Source organism: Aegilops tauschii, chromosome 2 (genome assembly GCF_002575655.3).
Source record: "Aegilops tauschii subsp. strangulata cultivar AL8/78 chromosome 2, Aet v6.0, whole genome shotgun sequence".
Lineage (NCBI taxonomy): Eukaryota > Viridiplantae > Streptophyta > Magnoliopsida > Poales > Poaceae > Aegilops > Aegilops tauschii.
In genome coordinates this window covers 653341655-653360184 of record NC_053036.3, presented here as the reverse complement: position 1 = coordinate 653360184, position 18530 = coordinate 653341655, and the positions used below count along the sequence as shown (strand labels likewise).

Here is an 18530-nt window from a genome sequence, read left to right as displayed (position 1 = left end):
AGGCCGCGGCGATCGTGTACGTGCACGATGAGCGGGCGCGAGCCAGAGCGCGCGGGACGTGGGAAGCGGGGGGAGCGAGTGCGTGTAGGCGAGGCCTGGCATGTCAGTGCTCGCGGGTATAAAACCCCCTCACCTCAAAAAAAGAAAGGCGTACGTGCGCCGGAAAAACCACCGTGTCAACCGTGTTCTTCCTCCTTCTTCCTCCTGTTTCTGTTGTTCGAGCGCAGAGAGCAAGCGAGGTGCAGAGAGAGAGAGGCAGGCTAGGGTTTAGGGTTTGTCGCCAACAAGGACGTTCTCCGAGAAACTATTTTGGAGACAATGCCGTAACTTCCAAAGAAAGGCCCCCGCGTCGTCCAGCGGGCGACTCATGCGGCACAACCGCCGCCGCCATACTAGGCTTCCTCTGCCTCCTCTCCCGCTCGCCGCCGCTGGCCGGGGCCATCGGGGCAAAGCCCCTCGCGGTGGTCGGTGGCAGCGGGAGCTCTCCAACACATGTGCCTCCTCCTCCAAAGTCTTAGCTCGATTGGATCTTGCCGCTCATGCACGGCTCGGGCCGTTGCCGCCGTCCTGGCTGGGCGTCCTCCCGTGACTCTTCCCCGGCCTTGGCGGATTCCGGCCTCAACGTCCACCCGCGCGGACATGGTCCCTGCCGCCATCGAGGTTTAGATCTGGACTGGCATGACAGTGATGATCGGGGGCCTCGGCCGCCGCCGGTATACAACGGTGTAGTGGAGCTTGATCGCTCCATGGTTGTGTTGGGGTAGTCGTGTCCTCGCGGATGCCGGCTGGACCCGTTTTTTTGCGGATTCGGCTTCCTCATATCCGGCAGCTGGGACGGCAACAGCTAGCCACTCCGACCTACGGCAGCGACATCACTGCTGATTTTGGTGGCCATCGAAAGGTCTTTGTGAGGGATCATCTTAATAGATCCGATGGTTGCCTTCAGCGGTGATAGGCAATCTACGGACGACGACTTGACGCAGAGGGTATGGTTGTGCAACAGCGGCGGATGGTTTCTTAACCCAATTGCATGTAGGTGCTGGGATTGTGGAAAAGTGGTGGCAACAATACATGATTGACTTCGACGAGCTTCGAGGTGAAAACCTAGGTCTGACCCGAGTTGGTTATACTTGGCAATGGTGATGTTTATGCATCATTAGTTGTTGAAGGCATTGCTCGGAAATGCTCGAACTGGTTCTTCAAGGTGAAAGCATAGACTCTGACATATGGCGGTTGGATCTGGTGATGGCGGCGCTTGAGCATCACCCCCTTCTTGAAGGTGTTGTTGTTGAAGAATGTCGATGTCCTTGTGGTGTTATGAGATGGTTGGTGTGAATATGGTCATGGTTGTAGTTTGTCGCTCGCGAATTTGATCTCTTCGGGGTTTTTTCCTCGCTCGGGCATAGCAATGGTCTTATATGACTTTGCTATTTGCTAGGTTTTGTGTGTGTGTGTGTGTGTTGGTGTTGATTGTGTGCATCGTAGCTATGCAGAGGCCGGGTGTGTGCTCATTATGTTTGTATCGGCTTGATGCTTCATTTTGAGATAATAAAATTCACCCTTTGTCGAAAAAAGAGGACGTTCTCCTTTTCTCCCATGGATGAGGTGATTGCTTGCTTTTTAAGTGCTTGTGTTATTATTGCTAAGGAAAAGAGGAGGAGGATCCGTGTTGCTTTGAGTGCTGATGTACTCCTGGATCAGTAGGGATGAATTTTTGTTGTTGCTGCTAAGGAAAACATTAGTGTTACTGCTAAGGAAAAGATAGAGGAGGAGGAGTATTTGATAACATTAGTGTTGAATTTTTGGAAGCTTATTGGGCGACCGTTTGATGTTCGAAAACGCTCGGATGTACGAGGAAGAAATGAGCTTCGACCTTGAAGACGAACTTAATCATTTGTTTGATTCATTTATACGCATTGTAGCCCGTAGCAATGCACGGGTATTCTACTAGTTAGTAGTAATGGATCGCTATAGTGCATTGTGAAATCTCAGTTGCTTATAGTGCTATGGTCCTTGCGATTAGTTAAAAAAAACATGAGTAATTACATTGTTTTAACCTTATTAAACACATCCTCCCTCTGTTTCAAAATAAGTGACTCAATTTTATACTAACTTTATACTAAAGTTGATTTTTAAAAAAATAACTTTATACTAAAGCTAATATAAAGTTGAGTTACTTATTTTGAAACGGAGGAAGTACTTACAATAGTGCATGTCTTATTCACTAATAAACGGCTAGATCACGAAATTTTGACGGCCGAAAACGCATAGGCCACGGGATTAATTCCACGTGAACTTCATTCTTCATACACCAGCTAAGTACGCACGCGTTCGCGACGGGTCACATGTGGTCCAGCGGCCAGCCGTGGCCGAGCCGCCTTCGTCACCGCGGTGGGGCAAATTAATGAACTCAAACGATTCCAATCCTGCGGTGCTAGCGAATAAAGTAATTTAGCGATTTATTTTTAGATCGGTACTTTAGCGATTATGGCATTGGAAGAGAGCTCCTCGCCCGCATGTTCTTGAAGATCATTGAAGACACTATTCAAATTATTTCGATATGAAATAATTTGCTAATTCAAGTTATTTTCGATATGAAAATTGTTTTGCTAATTTGTGTTATTTTGTTATTAAAAACAGTTTTGCTAATTCATCATCGGTGTCGCCGTACTTGGCAAAGGGTCCTGGATCTTCAGAGGGAGAAAAGCGATTTTGGTAAGAGGGACTGCAAGTACAAAAGGAGAGTGTGACACAGTAATTAGTCATCCCTCGTCTCTTGACGACTTTGAAACATGGTTTTGATATCAAAATAACTTGGATATAGCATTCATATTGATGAAATCATGAAGTTGCACAGTCGTGCCAAAACTAACTTTTATTGTTTACTGAAATTCACCATATCTTCCAAGCATGGCATTTTGGCACCTCGTTTAATTCCTTAGGATGCGCAGCGCAGCATTTACCCTCTTCACAATAGCTGTTGTCGAAACTGTAGCCAGACCATTCACATGAAACCTTACACAAGGTAACATTGTATCCTATCGGGTTCTCGCATAACCGGTCAGGTTTGCACACATCAATCAATGCAGTTGTACCTACGCCCAAAGAAGTCCCATTTCGGATTAGTAATGTAGTATAAATTACACATGTTACTCAAGAATGTCTCAAAACCTAAAGTCTGTGTATATTAATACAAAATTTGACTGGTCTAAACAAATGAGGGTACCTTTGTTTCTCCCAGTTGCCTCGCATGGCAACAAAGTGGTAGACATCATAAGAATTACCAAACACAAAGCATTTGTGTTGTTCTTGGTAAGTGCCATCAGAAGTGTGGGTACCTATTTTTTTTCCTCCCTTGCAAGATATTCCTTGAGGTTGATATTGCTTGTTCTATTTGAGTCCTTATTGTGGTATTATATAGAGGCACTATCACATCTCGGAGCATCTTCATTTCAGGAAGAAAATAATGGAGAATCCAATGTTAGTGTTGTCATCCTTTGTATCTATATGCATAGTCAACTCATGTCAATTAATACTATTATAAGAGTTATTGGAATATACCCAAATATATCATGTCAACAACTGGTTACTAAATGTCTTCTTGTTCTTTATATACAAGACATTAATACTATCATAAGAGTTATTGGAATATACATGCCAAAATATAGGTTGTCGACAGCTGGTTATTAAATGCATCTTTGTTTTTGGTATATACCAAGACATTAATACTAGGACCCCATTAGTTGGGGGACATTAGCTGGGGGTTGCTTCGAGAGATATCGCTGGAGTTGGCTCGATCAAAAGAACCAATTCCCCAACGACTTTTGCGAGTGTGGCTGTAGGCCCAAAAAAGTGGCGAACTACAACCCACTCACCACCAGTGTAAAAATCAGTGTTCGCCTGAAAAAAACTGAAAATAAACAAGTTTGCATATTAATTAAGAAAGTATTGGCCCATTCAAAAATTTGACATGCTTTATATTTTTATTTTCAAAAGCAAATAGGAATAACACTGGAAGTGGCCATGACCGAAAACAAAAAGTTTCCACGGTCTTAATAATAAAATGAATTGGGAAATTCATAAAAAATGAAAATCAAATAAAAGTGGATTGGGAAAAACAAATCCTAGATTTAAAAAAAAAGTTCACAAATATGGAAAAAGTTTATTTTTTGAAAGAAAACATGTATTTTGAATAAAAAACACAAATTTTAGAAAACTACGCGGACTTTGATATATGTTCATGAATTTGGATAAAGGTTCAAACAGTTGAAAAAATGCATGCATTTGAAAAAGTTCGGACGCATCTAAAAGCTTCCTAAAACTGGGGAAGGGGAGTGTCCCGCTCGGGCCTTACATGCGTTGGCCCACTATATCAAACAAAGGGAGGGAGAGTATGTGCGTTGTAACAGTAGCACTATAAACAGCGCTGCAAGCCCCAAATAGGAATTATGCAACCACATAGACGATTACCACATGTGGCGGCAATGCTACTAATGGGACTGCCCAAGTAGCTTCATGCAGGTTAATTATTATTTTTTGCCCTTTTTTATTCTTTGTCGTTTTTTCATACTTTTGAAAATATTCAAAATACATATATTTTTCAAAAACAACAAAATTGATAAACAATTACGTGGTCTATTAAATTTGTTAGTGTAATTTTTAAAAACTGTTGATAGCATTCACAAAAAATGTTTGTGAGATTTAAAACATGTTCACATCTTGTCAAAATGTACTCCCTCTGATCCAAATTAAACAACGCAGCCGCTACACTATAAAAATTACATTGTATAGAGGTATACAATTACATTGTATAGAGGCTGCATCATGTAATTCGGATAGGAGGGTGTACGTAATAGTTTTTTAAATATGCTTATGAAATGAAGAAAAATGTACACATGATTAAAAAAAAGCATACCATTCAAAACAATTGTACATGTCATTTCAAACAAATGTTCCCTTGTTTCAAGAAAACTTATGTGATATTCCATTTTTAGCGTTTATACAATGCAAAACAAATATACGAGTAGTATAAAGAAATGTTAAGTACTCCCTCCGTCCCATAATATAAGAGCGTTTTTTACACTAGTGCAGTGTCAAAAACGCTCTTATATTATGGGACGGAGGGAGTACCATTGAAAATAGTTTATCTGACATTTGAAAGAAATATGCATGCGTTCGAAAAAAATATTAATGTCATTTAAATAAAAATGTGTATACAAGGTAAAAAAATGTATGTGTAGTTTCAAAAAATGTTCAACGGGTATGTGAAAATATCAAGTATTTGAAAAAATGTACATTGTGCATTTGAAAAATGTGCAATGTGTATAATAAAATGTTCAACATGTATACTAAAAATATGCATTGTGTATTGGAAATAAGTAGACATGTGTTGAAAAAAAATAACACAAAAAGAAGGGGAAAAAGAAAAAAATGAAGAAATCCCGTGGTGAAACAAAGAAAAACAGAAAAAACTTGGTATTAAAATGGTGATTATTCAAATTTGAAGTTGCCAGAGTTTGACAAAACACCACAATATTAATATTTGAGTTTATTCTAAAACTGAAGTCCCTTAAAGCATATATGGGGCAGTAGTAGAACTTGTGATATTGGAATTTCTCTATAGTACATCTAGCAGGGGGGGGGGGGGGTGATTAACAAGTGCATACTTTAATTAGATTCGTTGATACCTAACTAAGTTGTTTAGTTTATTAGAGTTCATTTTAATTTGAGATGAACGAATGCTAATTATTTTATGTCGTCAGCCCACTTGTTTAGTCCACCTGGCTAAGTTGTTTAGCTGATGCCCAAAAGTAGTAGCATCTTTGTTTGTGTTTCGCGAAATCCAATATGTGGACATATCATGTGATATGCTTTTATTCTTATAGATGATGACATTCTTACTGCATTTTGGCTAGCTCAAGGGCGATGTATCGCTTGGCCATACAAGGATGAAACTTTTTGTTCTTATGATTGAATTTACCAATGACTATCATGGTTGATTGCTTGAAAATCTTTCCTTCCATGTATGTAGTTGGAAGTGGACAAGTCCACGACAAAAGCAGGAACGCGTCCACAAGCTTGTTGAGGAGGTAATATACATGTTTCTCTTGGCTATTAGCTGACGAGGTCTAAGTGGGTCATTCTTTTTTCTTGATTGAGGTCTATTTTTGCATCTACTGCTCTACTTTCTCCATAGATGATGCTTTTGACTATTTGCTTCCTCACTCACCACAATAGCAAATCAAATAGAAAAGAATGAAGCTGTTTGTGGTTATTGATATAGGGGGTGTTTGGTTTAATGACGATGTTGGATCTGCTGAGGGTATCCTTGTCCACCTACTTAGGGATAGCTAACTTTTGTTGTTTGGTTGAGAGGATAAATGGCGATTGGGGATAGCCACTTTAATGTTGGAAGGATAGCAAGTGGATGGATTGTTATGATTAAGTCTCAGGTGAGAATACCCCAATATATGCACACGAAATTAAAGGAAATTCAGTTTGAATGCATGGCCAGGCAAAGATATATGCATCTGTGTTAAACATAAAACCACTATGTACAAATTTTATGTTCCTAATAGTTTAAAACTAGGAAGACTAGTACGCCCATGCGTTACTACGGGCTAGAGTGCTTATAAATGAATAAAACAAATTATTAAGGTCATATCCAAGGATTAACACTAATTTTATCTATTTGCATGTTTACCAAGTGAGATGAATAAGTGAAACCTTGTGTCTTTGGGATCACAGTATTTTTCACGATGTCCTGAGTTGGGTGCAGATAATATCAACTAGCACATCATGAATTATCAGCTTGTCGACATAAATGTCATCTACTAATTGCTTGTCATGTACTATACGTGTACACAAAAGTGAAAGTTAATTAACACCCATGGATTGGTGTTTATTCAAGGAATATATGAACATATATCAAACAGAAACCAATGAAGCACCAATTGTTTGCCAGAACCAGGAATACATATGGATCCGAAATATAACAATACTTCCAGCCGGTCATCACCACCAAAAACTTCATCCAAAGTACAAGAAACATACCCACAAGAACAGAAACAGTGGTGATGCTTGCCTACATCAACACTAGAGCCTAAACATGCTCGAAAACAATGAAAAGAATAACACTTCTGCCAACATCTTGAGCTGTGTACTAGGAGTGATGTTGCCTAAATTGGCTCCATCAACACCAATTGCTTTCAAAATCACATTTTGAAGAATTGGAGATTCACATCAAGAATTGCATTGATTCTCACCCCACCTGTTGTTGGCACCTGGGTATTGTAAAGAGTGAAAACGCTTCATCCTTATTATTTGGGATGAACGGAAACACACTAAGCATAAATAATTTTATCCAAATAGTTCGAAGCCAGCAAGAATATTTAGCACTAGTCTTACAAGAATATGTTGTGCTAATCTATCACTAGCAATGTTATAGTGGAGCCTAAAATTTATAAGTAGAAAATCATGGAATTTTTTATTTAGACACTAATCAATAGTATAACTGGAATTCTAATCATAATCTTCTCCAATGTTTGCACATCATCTTCCTCGGCTATGAGGACACCTCACTTCCGACAGGCCATTCAGAACAGTCCACTTTGTACCAAACTTCACTTTACCGTCCTTCATAACCTATGCTAACATGTTATAATGGCATAATAAACATACTTACATTCTTAATTGCATAATTGAAAAGAAATCATGAACTAGGAAAAAGAATGACGAACCAAGCATTAGAGATTAGACAGACCATGTGACATTCATTGGCATGCATGCTGGTACCTGAAGGAAATATGCCCTAGAGGCAATAATAAAGTTGTTATTTATATTTCCTTATATCATGATAAATTTTTATTATTCATGCTAGAATTGTATTAACCGGAAACTTAGTACATGTGTGAATACATAGACAAACAAAGTGTCACTAGTATGCCTCTACTTGACTAGCTCGTTGAATCAAAGATGGTTAAGTTTCCTAGCCATGGACATGAGTTGCCATTTGATTAACGGGATCACATCATTAGAGAATGATGTGATTGACTTGACCCATTCTGTTAGCTTAGCATTTGATCGTTTAGTATATTGCTATTGCTTTCTTCATGACTTATACATGTTCCTATGAATATGAGATTATACAACTCCCGAATACCGGAGGAACACTTTGTGTGCTACCAAACGTCACAACGTAACTGGGTGATTATAAAGGTGCTCTACGGGTGTCTCCGATGGTACTTGTTGAGTTGGCATAGATCGAGATTAGGATTTGTCACTCCGATTGTCAGAGAGGTATCTCTGGGCCCTCTCGGTAATGCACATGGCTGAGTTGTCAATTCAACCACACCTGGATAACTTAATATCTGCAGCAAAGTATTTAGTAGCAAAGTAATATGGAAGTAACGGTAACGGTAGCAAAAGTAATATTTTTGGGTTTTGTAGTGCTTGTAACAGTAGCAACGGAAAAGTAAATAAGCGAAGAACAATATGTGAAAAGCTCGTAGGCATTGGATCGGTGATGGAGAATTATGCCGGATGTGGTTCATCATGTAACAATCATAACATAGGGTGACACAGAACTAGCTCCAATTCATCAATGTAATGTAGGCATGTATTCCGAATATAGTCAGACGTGCTTATGGAAAAGAACTTGCATGCCATCTTTTGTCCTACCCTCCCGTGGCAGCGGGGTCCTAGTGGAAACTAAGGGATATTAACGCCTCCTTTTAATAGAGTACCGGACCAAAGCATTAACACATAGTGAATAGATGAACTCCTCAAACTATGGTCATCACCGGGAGTGGTCCCGATTATTGTCACTTCGGTGTTGCCGGATCATAACACATAGTAGGTAACTATAGACTTGCAAGATAGGATCAAGAACTCACATATATTCATGAAAACATAATAGGTTCAGATCTGAAATCATGGCACTCGGGCCCTAGTGACAAGCATTAAGCATAGCAAAGTCATGGCAACATCAATCTCAGAACATAGTGGATACTAGGGATCAAACCCTAACAAAACTAACTCGATTACATGATAAATCTCATCCAACCCATCACCGTCCGGCAAGGCTACGATGGAATTACTCACGCACGGCAGTGAGCATCGTGAAATTGGTGATGGAGGATGGTTGATGATGACGACGGCGACGGATCCCCCTCTCTGGAGCCCCGAACGGACTCTAGATCAGCCCTCCCGATAGAGTTTAGGGCTTGGCTGCGGCTCCGTATCGTAAAATGCGATGAATCTTTCTCTCTGATTTTTTCTCCCCAAACACGAATATATGGAGTTGGAGTTGAGGTCGGTGGAGCTGCAAGGGACCCACGAGGCAGGGGGGCGCGCCCAGGGGGGCAGGCGCGCCCCCCACCCTCGTGGACAGGTGTTGGGCCCCCTGGCCTTGATTCTTTCGCCAATATTCTTAATATTTTCCAAAAATAAGTTTTGTGGAGTTTCAGGTCATTCCGAGAACTTTTGTTTCTATACATATAACACCATGGCAATTCTGCTGAAAACAACGTCAGTCCGGGTTAGTTCCATTCAAATCATGCAAGTTAGAGTCCAAAACAAGGGCAAAAGTGTTTGGAAAAGTAGATATGACGGAGACGTATCAACTCCCCCAAGCTTAAACCTTTGCTTGTCCTCAAGCAATTCAGTTGATAAACTGAAAGTGGTAAAGAAAAAAATTTACAAACTCTGTTTGCTCTTGTTGTTGTAAATATGTAAAGCCAGCATTCAAGTTTTCAGCAAAGATTATAACTAACCATATTCACAATAACACTTAGGTCTCATGTTTACTCATATCAATGGCATAATCAACTAGCGAGCAATAATAATAAATCTCGGATGGCAACACTTTCTGAAAACAATCATGATATGATATAACAAGATGGTATCTCGCTAGCCCTTTCTGAGACCGCAAAACATAAATGCAGAGCACCTTTAAAGATCAAGGACTGACTAAACATTGTAATTCATGGTAAAAGAGATCCAGTCATAGTCATACCCAATATAAATTAATAGTAATGAATGCAAATGACAGCGGTGCTCTCCAGCTGGTGCTTTTTAATAAGAGGGTGATGACTCAACATAAAAGTAAATAAATAGGCCCTTCGCAGAGGGAAGTAGGGATTTGTAGAGGTGCCAGAGGTCGATTTTGAAGCAGAGATAAATAATATTTTGAGCGGCATACTTTCATTGTCAACATAACAACCAAGAGATGGGGATATCTTCCATGCTACACACATTATAGGCGGTTCCCAAACAGAATGGTAAAGTTTATACTCCCCCTCCACCAACAAGCATAAATCCAGGGCTTGCTCGAAACAACGAGTGCCTCCAACTAATAACAATCCCGGGGGAGTTTTGTTTGCAATTATTTTGATTTGATTTGCATAAAGCATGGGACTGGGCATCCCGGTGACCAGCCATTTTCTCGTGAGTGAGGAGCGGAGTCCACTCCTCTTGAGAATAACCCACCGAGCATGGAAAATACGGACAACCCTAGTTGATACATGAGCTACTCGAGCATACAAAACATAATTTCATTTGAAGATTTAGAGTTTGGCACATACAAATTTACTTGGAACGGCAGGTAGATACCGCATGTAGGAAGGTATAGTGGACTCATATGGAATAACTTTGGGGTTTAAGGGATTGGATGCACAAGCAGTATTCCCACTTAGTACAAGTGAAGGCTAGCAAAAGACTAGGAAGCGACCAACTAGAGAGCGACAACAATCGTGAACATGCATTAAAATTAATAAACATTGAGTGCAAGCATGAGTAGGATATAATCCACCATGAACATAAATATCGTGAAGGCTATGTTGATTTTGTTTCAACTACATGCGTGAACATGTGCCAAGTCAAGTCACTTGAATCATTCAAAGGAGGATACCATCCTATCATACCACATCACAACCATTTTAATAGCATGTTGGCACGCAAGGTAAACCATTATAACTCATAACTAATCAAGCATGGCATAAGCAACTATAATCTCTAATTGTCATTGCAAACATGTTTATTCATAATAAGCTGAATCAGGAACGATGAACTAATCATATTTACAAAAACAAGAGAGGTCGAGTTCATACCAGCTTCTCCCATCTCAATCAGTCCATCATATATCATCATAATTGCCTTTCACTTGCACGACCGAACGATGTGAATAATAATAATTGTGCACGTGCATTGGACTAAGCTGGAATCTGCGAGCATTCAATAAACAGGAGAAGACAAGGCAATATGGGCTCTTGGTTAAATCAACAATAATGCATAATAAAGCCACTTCAACAATTTTATCATGGTCTTCTCCTATTGACCCCCAAAGAAAAGAAAGGAAATAAAACTATTTACATGGGAAAGCTCCCAACAAGCAAAAGAAGAACAGGAAATATTTTTGGGTTTTCTTTTAATTATTACTACAGCAAGAAAAGTAAACTAACTAAAAGCTACAACTAATTTTTTTTTGGTTTTTTCTTAAGGTTTATTAAACACACAAGAAGAAAGCGTAAAAAGAAAATAAACTAGCATGGATATTACAGTGAAAAAGTATGAGCACCGACATCTAGCAATGAGTGTGTGTGAACATGAATGTAATGTCGGTGAGAATACGTACTCCCCCAAGCTTAGGCTTTCGGCCTAAGTTGGTTTATTGCCACGGATGGCCTGGCGGATATCCAAAGTTATAGCTGGGGTCTTACTGCGATGAAGAAGCCCCTGATTGCCACTGGTTGGCAATCATCTCCGGATCCCACTGGTAATTAGACTGTCGTGGAGGATCAAATTGTGGTTCCGGCTCTGGCTCTGTGGCTGACCTAGGGTTCCGGTACGCGTGAATGGCCGCCAGCGGAACGAGATACTGGCCTGCAGATAAATCAAACAAGGAAGGAGCAGGCAAGGTAATAGTCTCAGGGTGATGTTTATCAAAGAACAATTTGTATTTAAGCGCCCTTTCCCTGTTCTTAACAATAAAATCATGCGCTACCATACTCTTATAATCTAAATAAACAGTGGGCAGCAATTTTTCTTATTTTTCATAGTGCCTAATGGGTATGTTATAATATGTAGCAAGGCGTGAAGCATAGACACCTCCAAAGATGGGGCCCTTTGTACGGTTCAGACTTAAACGTTTGGCAATAATACCGCCCATACTAATAGAGTCATCACGGAATAAACCATGGAACAAAATAATAATATCAGGAACACTAAGGTTTCCACAGTTCCGCGCCAATTAAGCAACGGCTAGCAAATATTGCAAAGTAGCATAAAACAGGAAAATGTATGCTAGTGATTCTTGCATCGGAAACCTTCCTAGTTTCCCCTACAGTAATAGTATCAATAAACCCGTCCACATCTTTACGATGTGGTTCCTCTAAGCTACCCTCGAAAGGTATTTTTCAAACCCTGCAAAATTCATCTAGTGACATCTTCTTAACCACATCATATAAATGAAACTCTACCGAAGGAGGTGATTCCTTAGGATAATAGTAGAAGTTTTGCACAAAAGTGCTGGTGAGTAAGAGATACTGTTCGCGTTGGTCGCGGAGGAAGTCGGTGAGGCCTGCATTCTCGGCCAATTCATAAAAATCATCATAAATCCCGGCTGCTCTCAAGAAATCATCGGAAGGCCATTCACACGGCCGAACCTCCGCGGTGCGAGGCAGATTATATCTGGGCCTCTTTGCTTCTTCACTTTGCTTTTCCTTCGAGCTTCGGCTCGCTGAGCCCCTCAAAAATCTCTTCATTATTTTCTGAAAAATTCTGAAATTTTTAGTAACTTCAAATAAAAGTGAACCAAGCTCAACAAAATTGATAGCAACTACTCCCACAAGTGCCTAGAGACTATATGATGCATTAGAACTACTTGGAACCATATAAATTTGGCACGCAAGCTCAAGAACATGGTCACCTAGGCAGCACAAATTTGCAATGAATAAAGCACTAGAACAAAAACTAATTGGACCAATGGAGGAGTCACATACCAAAGAACAATCCCCCAAAGCAGTTTTGTGAGAGGTGCTTTGAGCAAGGAGATCGAAAATCGCAGCAAAATGAGCTAGAACTCGTGCTTGAGCTGGATGGTGATTTTTTTGGGAGGAAGAAGAAGTGTGTGGGTGCATGAATAAGTCGAGGGGAGCCACCATGGGCCCACGAGGCAGGGGGCACGCCCTGGACCCTCGTGGCCAGGTGCTTGCTCCCCTGCTGTGTTCTCAGTGCCAGATATTCTCAAATATTCCAGAAAAAATCATATTAAATTGGCAGGGCATTTGGAGAACTTTTATTTTTGGGGTGTTTTTATATTGCACGGATAATTCAGAAGACTGACAGGAAAATACTATTTTTTACTTTATTTCGACTAAATAACAGAAAGTAGAGAGAGGGTACAGAAGGTTGTGCTTTGTAACTTCATCCATCTCATGCTCATCAAAAGGAATCCACTAACAAGGTTGATCAAGTCTTGTTAACAAATTCATTCCGAATAACATGGAACCGGAGAAATTCCGAATGACACTGTGTTACCTCAACGGGGATATGCACATCCCCAATAATAAGAATATCATATTTCTTCTTGACAGTAGGAAGAGGAAATTCAAAACCTCCAAAAATAATCGATGGAATTTTTTCAATAGAATTGATACTGTGGACCTGAGGTTGTTTCCTCGGAAAGTGTACCGTAAGCTGATTACCATTAACATGAAAAGTGACCTTGCCTTTGTTGCAATCAATAACAGCCCCTGCAGTATTCAAAAGGGGTCTTCCAAGAATAATAGACATACTATCGTCCTCGGGAATATCAAGAATAACAAAGTCCGTTAAAATAGTAACGTTTGCAGCCACAACAGGCACATCCTCGCGAACGGGCCTGTAGCCTAGTGGTTGCAGCGACCTTAGTAGCACCCCAGGTCCTGGGTTCGACTCCCAGTGGGAGCGGATTTAAACAGGCCTGGGCAAAAATTTCTGGAATAGAAGGACTGTGGGGCTGTTGCTCTAGAGTAAATAGTCAAAAAAACAGGCACATCCTCACAAATACCGACAGGTATAGCAGTTGATTTATCAGCCATTTGCAAAGATATTTCAGTAGGTGTCAACTTATTCAAATCAAGTCTACGATATAAAGAGAGAGGCACAACACTAACACCGGCTCCAAGATCACACAAAGCAGTTTTAACATAGTTTCTTTTAATGGAGCATGGTATAGTTGGTACTCCTGGATCTCCTAGTTTCTCTGGTATTCCACCCATAAAAGTATAATTAGCAAGCACGATGGAAATTTCAGCTTCCGGTATCTTTCGCTTATTAGTAACAATTTCTATCATATACTTAGCATAAGGATTCATTTTGAGCATATCAGTTAATCGCATACGCAAGAAGATAGGTCTAATCATTTCAGCAAAGCGCTCAAAATCCTCATCATCCTTTTTCTTGGATGGTTTGGGAGGGAAAGGCATGGGTTTCTGAACCCATGGTTCTCTTTCTTTACCGTGTTTCCTAGCAACAAAGTCTCTCTTATCATAACGTTGATTCTTTGATTGTGGGTTATCAAGATCAACCGCGGGTTCAATTTCTACATCATTGTCATTGCTAGGTTGAGCATCAACATGAACATCTTCATTAACATTATCACTAGTTTCATGTTCATTACCAGATTGTGTTTCAGCATCAGAAATAGAAACATCATTGGAATTCTCAGGTGTGTCAGCAACAGGTTCACTAGAAGCATGCAAAGTCCTATAATTTTTCTTTTTCTTCTTTTTAGAAGGAGTAGGTGCATCAATATTATTTCTCTGAGAATCTTGCTCAATTCTCTTAGGATGGCCTTCAGGATACAAAGGTTCCTGAGTCATTTTACCAGTTCTAGTAGCCACTCTAACAGCATAGTCATTATTTTTACTATTCAATTCATTGAGCAAATCATTCTGAGCTTGAAGTACTTGTTCTACTTGAGTGGTAACCATAGAAGCATGTTTACTAATGAGTTTAAGTTCACCTTTAACTCTAGACATATAATCACCCAAGTGTTCAATCATATAAGCATTTTGTTTTAATTTTCTACCAAAATAAGCATTAAAATTTTCTTGTTTAACAATAAAATTGTCGAACTCATCCAAACATTAGCTAGCAAACTTAGTAGGAGGGATTTCAGCTTTATCATATCTATAGAGAGAATTTACCTTTACTACCTGTGTCGGGTTACCAAGATCATGAGTGTCTTCAATAGGTGATGGATTAAGACCATATATTTCTTCAACAGGCGGTAAATTAAGACCATGTATTTCTTTAATAGGAGGTAAATTCTTAACATCTTCAGCTTTAATACCTTTTTCTTTCATAGATTTCATAGATTAAGACCATATCTTCAGGACTGAGAAATAGAACACCCCTCTTCTTCGGAGTTGGATCTAGAGTTGGTTCAGGAACTGTCCAATTATTTTCATTGGTCAACATATTATTCAATAGAATTTCAGCTTCATCTGGTGTTCTTTCCCTGAAAACAGAACCGGCACAACTATCCAGGTAATCTCTGGAAGCATCGGTTAGTCCATTATAAAAGATATCAAGTATTTCATTTTTCTTAAGAGGATGATCAGGCAAAGCATTAAGTAATTGGAGAAGCCTCCCGCAAGCTTGTGGGAGACTCTCTTCTTCAATTTGCACAAAATTATATATATCCCTTAAAGCAGCTTGTTTCTTATGAGCAGGGAAATATTTAGCAGAGAAGTAATAAATCATATCCTGGGGACTACGCACACAACCAGGATCAAGAGAGTTGAACCATATCTTAGCATCACCCTTTAATGAGAACGGAAATATTTTAAGGATATAAAAGTAGCGGGTTCTCTCATCATTAGTGACACAGGGTGGCTATATCATTTAATTTAGTAAGATGTGCCACAACATTTTCAGATTCATAGCCATAGAAAGGATCAGATTCAACCAAAGTAATTATATCAGGATCAATAGAGAATTCGTAATCCTTATCAGTAACAAAGATAGGTGAAGTAGCATAAGCAGGATCATATTTCATTCTAGCATTTAGAGTTTTTTGTTTAAGCTTAGCTAATAATTTCTTAAGATCACTTCTATCATTGCAAGCAAGAAAGTATCTTTTAGTTTCTTCATCCATAACATAGCCCTCAGGCACAATAGGCAATTCATATTTATTAGGGAGAGAGTCTTCATCATGACTATCATCAATATTATCAGTTTCAATAATTTCATTCTCTCTAGCCCTAGCAAGTTGTTCATTAAGAAATTCACCAAGTGGCACATTAGTATCAAGCATAGAAGTAGTTTCATCATAAGTATCATGCATAGCAGAAGTGGCATCATCAATAACATGCGACATATCAGAATTAATAGCAGAAGCAGGTTTAAGTGTCGCAAGCTTACTCAAAACAGAAGGTGAATCAAGTGCAGAGCTAGATGGCAGTTCCTTACCTCCCCTCGTAGTTGAGGGGTAAATTTTTGTTTTCTCGTCTTTCAAGTTCCTCATAGTGACCAGCAGATATAAATCCCAAGTGACTCAAAGAATAGAGCTATGCTCCCCGGCAATGGCGCTAGAAAATAGTCTTGATAACCCACAAGTATAGGGGATCGCAACAGTTTTCGAGGGTAGAGTATTCAACCCAAATTTATTGATTCGACACAAGGGGAGCCAAAGAATATTCTCAAGTATTAGCAGCTGAGTTGTCAATTCAACCACACCTGGATAACTTAATATATGTAGCAAAGTATTTAGTAGCAAAGTAATATGGAAGTAACGGTAATGGTAGCAAAAGTAATATTTTTGGGTTTTGTAGTGATTGTAACAGTAGCAACGAAAAAGTAAATAAGCGAAGAACAATATGTGAAAAGCTCATAGGCATTGGATCGGTGATGGAGAATTATGCCGGATGTGGTTCATCATGTAACAACCATAACATAGGGTGACATAGAACTAGCTCCAATTCATCAATGTAATGTAGGCATGTATTCCGAATATAGTCATACGTGCTTATGGAAAAGAACTTGCATGACATCTTTTGTCCTACCCTTCCGTGGCAGCGGGGTCCTAATGGAAACTAAGGGATATTAAGGCCTCCTTTTAATAGAGTACCGAACCAAAGCATTAACACATAGTGAATAGATGAACTCCTCAAACTATGGTCATCACCGGGAGTGGTCCCGATTATTGTCACTTCGGGGTTGCCGAATCATAACACATAGTAGGTGACTATAGGCTTGCAAGATAGGATCAAGAACTCACATATATTCATGAAAACATAATAGGTTCAGATCTGAAATCATGGCACTCAGGCCCTGACAAGCATTAAGCATAGCAAAGTCATAGCAACATCAATCTCAGAACATAGTGGATACTAGGGATCAAACCCTAACAAAACTAACTCGATTACATGATAAATCTCATCCAACCCATCACCGTCCAGCAAGCCTACGATGGAATTACTCACGCACGGCGGTGAGCATCATGTACTTGGTGATGGCGGATGGTTGATGATGACGACGGCGATGGATCCCCCTCTCCGGAGCCCCGAGCGGACTCCAGATCAGCCCTCCCGAGAGAGTTTAGGGCTTGGCGGCGGCTCTGTATCGTAAAACGCGATGAATCTTTCTCTTTGATTTTTTTCTCCCCGAACACGAATATATGGAGTTGGAGTTGGAGTTGAGGTCTGTGGAGCTCCAGGGGGCCCACGAGGCAGGGGGCGCGCCCCCCACCCTCGTGGACAGGTGGTGGGCCCCTGGCCTTGATTCTTTCGCCAATATTTTTATTATTTTCCAAAAATAAGTTCCGTGGAGTTTCAGGTCATTCCGAGAACTTTTGTTTCTGCACATAAATAACACCATGGCAATTCTGCTGAAAACAGCATCAGTCCGGGTTAGTTCGATTCAAATCATGCAAGTTAGAGTCCAAAACAAGGGCAAAAGTGTTTGGAAAAGTAGATACGACGGAGACGTATCACACATCACTATAAGCCTTGCAAGCAATGCAACTAATGAGTTAGTTGCGGGATGATGCATTACGGAACGAGTAAACAGACTTGCCGGTAACGAGATTGAACTAGGTATTGGATACCGACGATCGAATCTTGGGCAAGTAACATACCGATGACAAAGGGAACAACGTATGTTGTTGTGCGGTTTGACCGATAAAGATCTTCGTAGAATATGTAGGAGCCTATATGAGCATCCAGGTTCCGCTATTGGTTATTGACCGGAGACATGTCTCGGTCATGTCTACATAGTTCTCGAACCCGTAGGGTCCGCACGCTTAACGTTCGGTGACGATCGGCATTATGAGTTTATGTGTTTTGATGTACCGAAGATAGTTCGGAGTCCCGGATATGATCACAGACATGACGAGGAGTCTCAAAATGGTCGAGACATAAAGATTGATATATTGGACGGATATATTCGGACACCGGAAGTGTTCCGGAGAAGTTTCGGAGAAAACTGGAGTGCCGGAGGAGTTACCGGAACCCCCCCGGGGAAGTATTGGGCCTTAGTGTGCCTGA

At 40.2% G+C, this 18530-nt stretch overlaps 1 long non-coding RNA gene across 1 annotated transcript; it reads right to left on the bottom strand.

The window, feature by feature from the left end:
* Positions 1 to 2758: 2758 nt before the first annotated feature.
* LOC120974791 (uncharacterized) lies at positions 2759 to 3389 on the bottom strand. The gene is made up of 2 exons (XR_005770126.3): positions 3227 to 3389; positions 2759 to 3095 (listed from the first exon to the last, which is right to left on the bottom strand). It is a non-coding gene; the product is annotated as an uncharacterized lncRNA (long non-coding RNA).
* Between the last annotated feature and the right edge of the window lie 15141 nt (positions 3390 to 18530).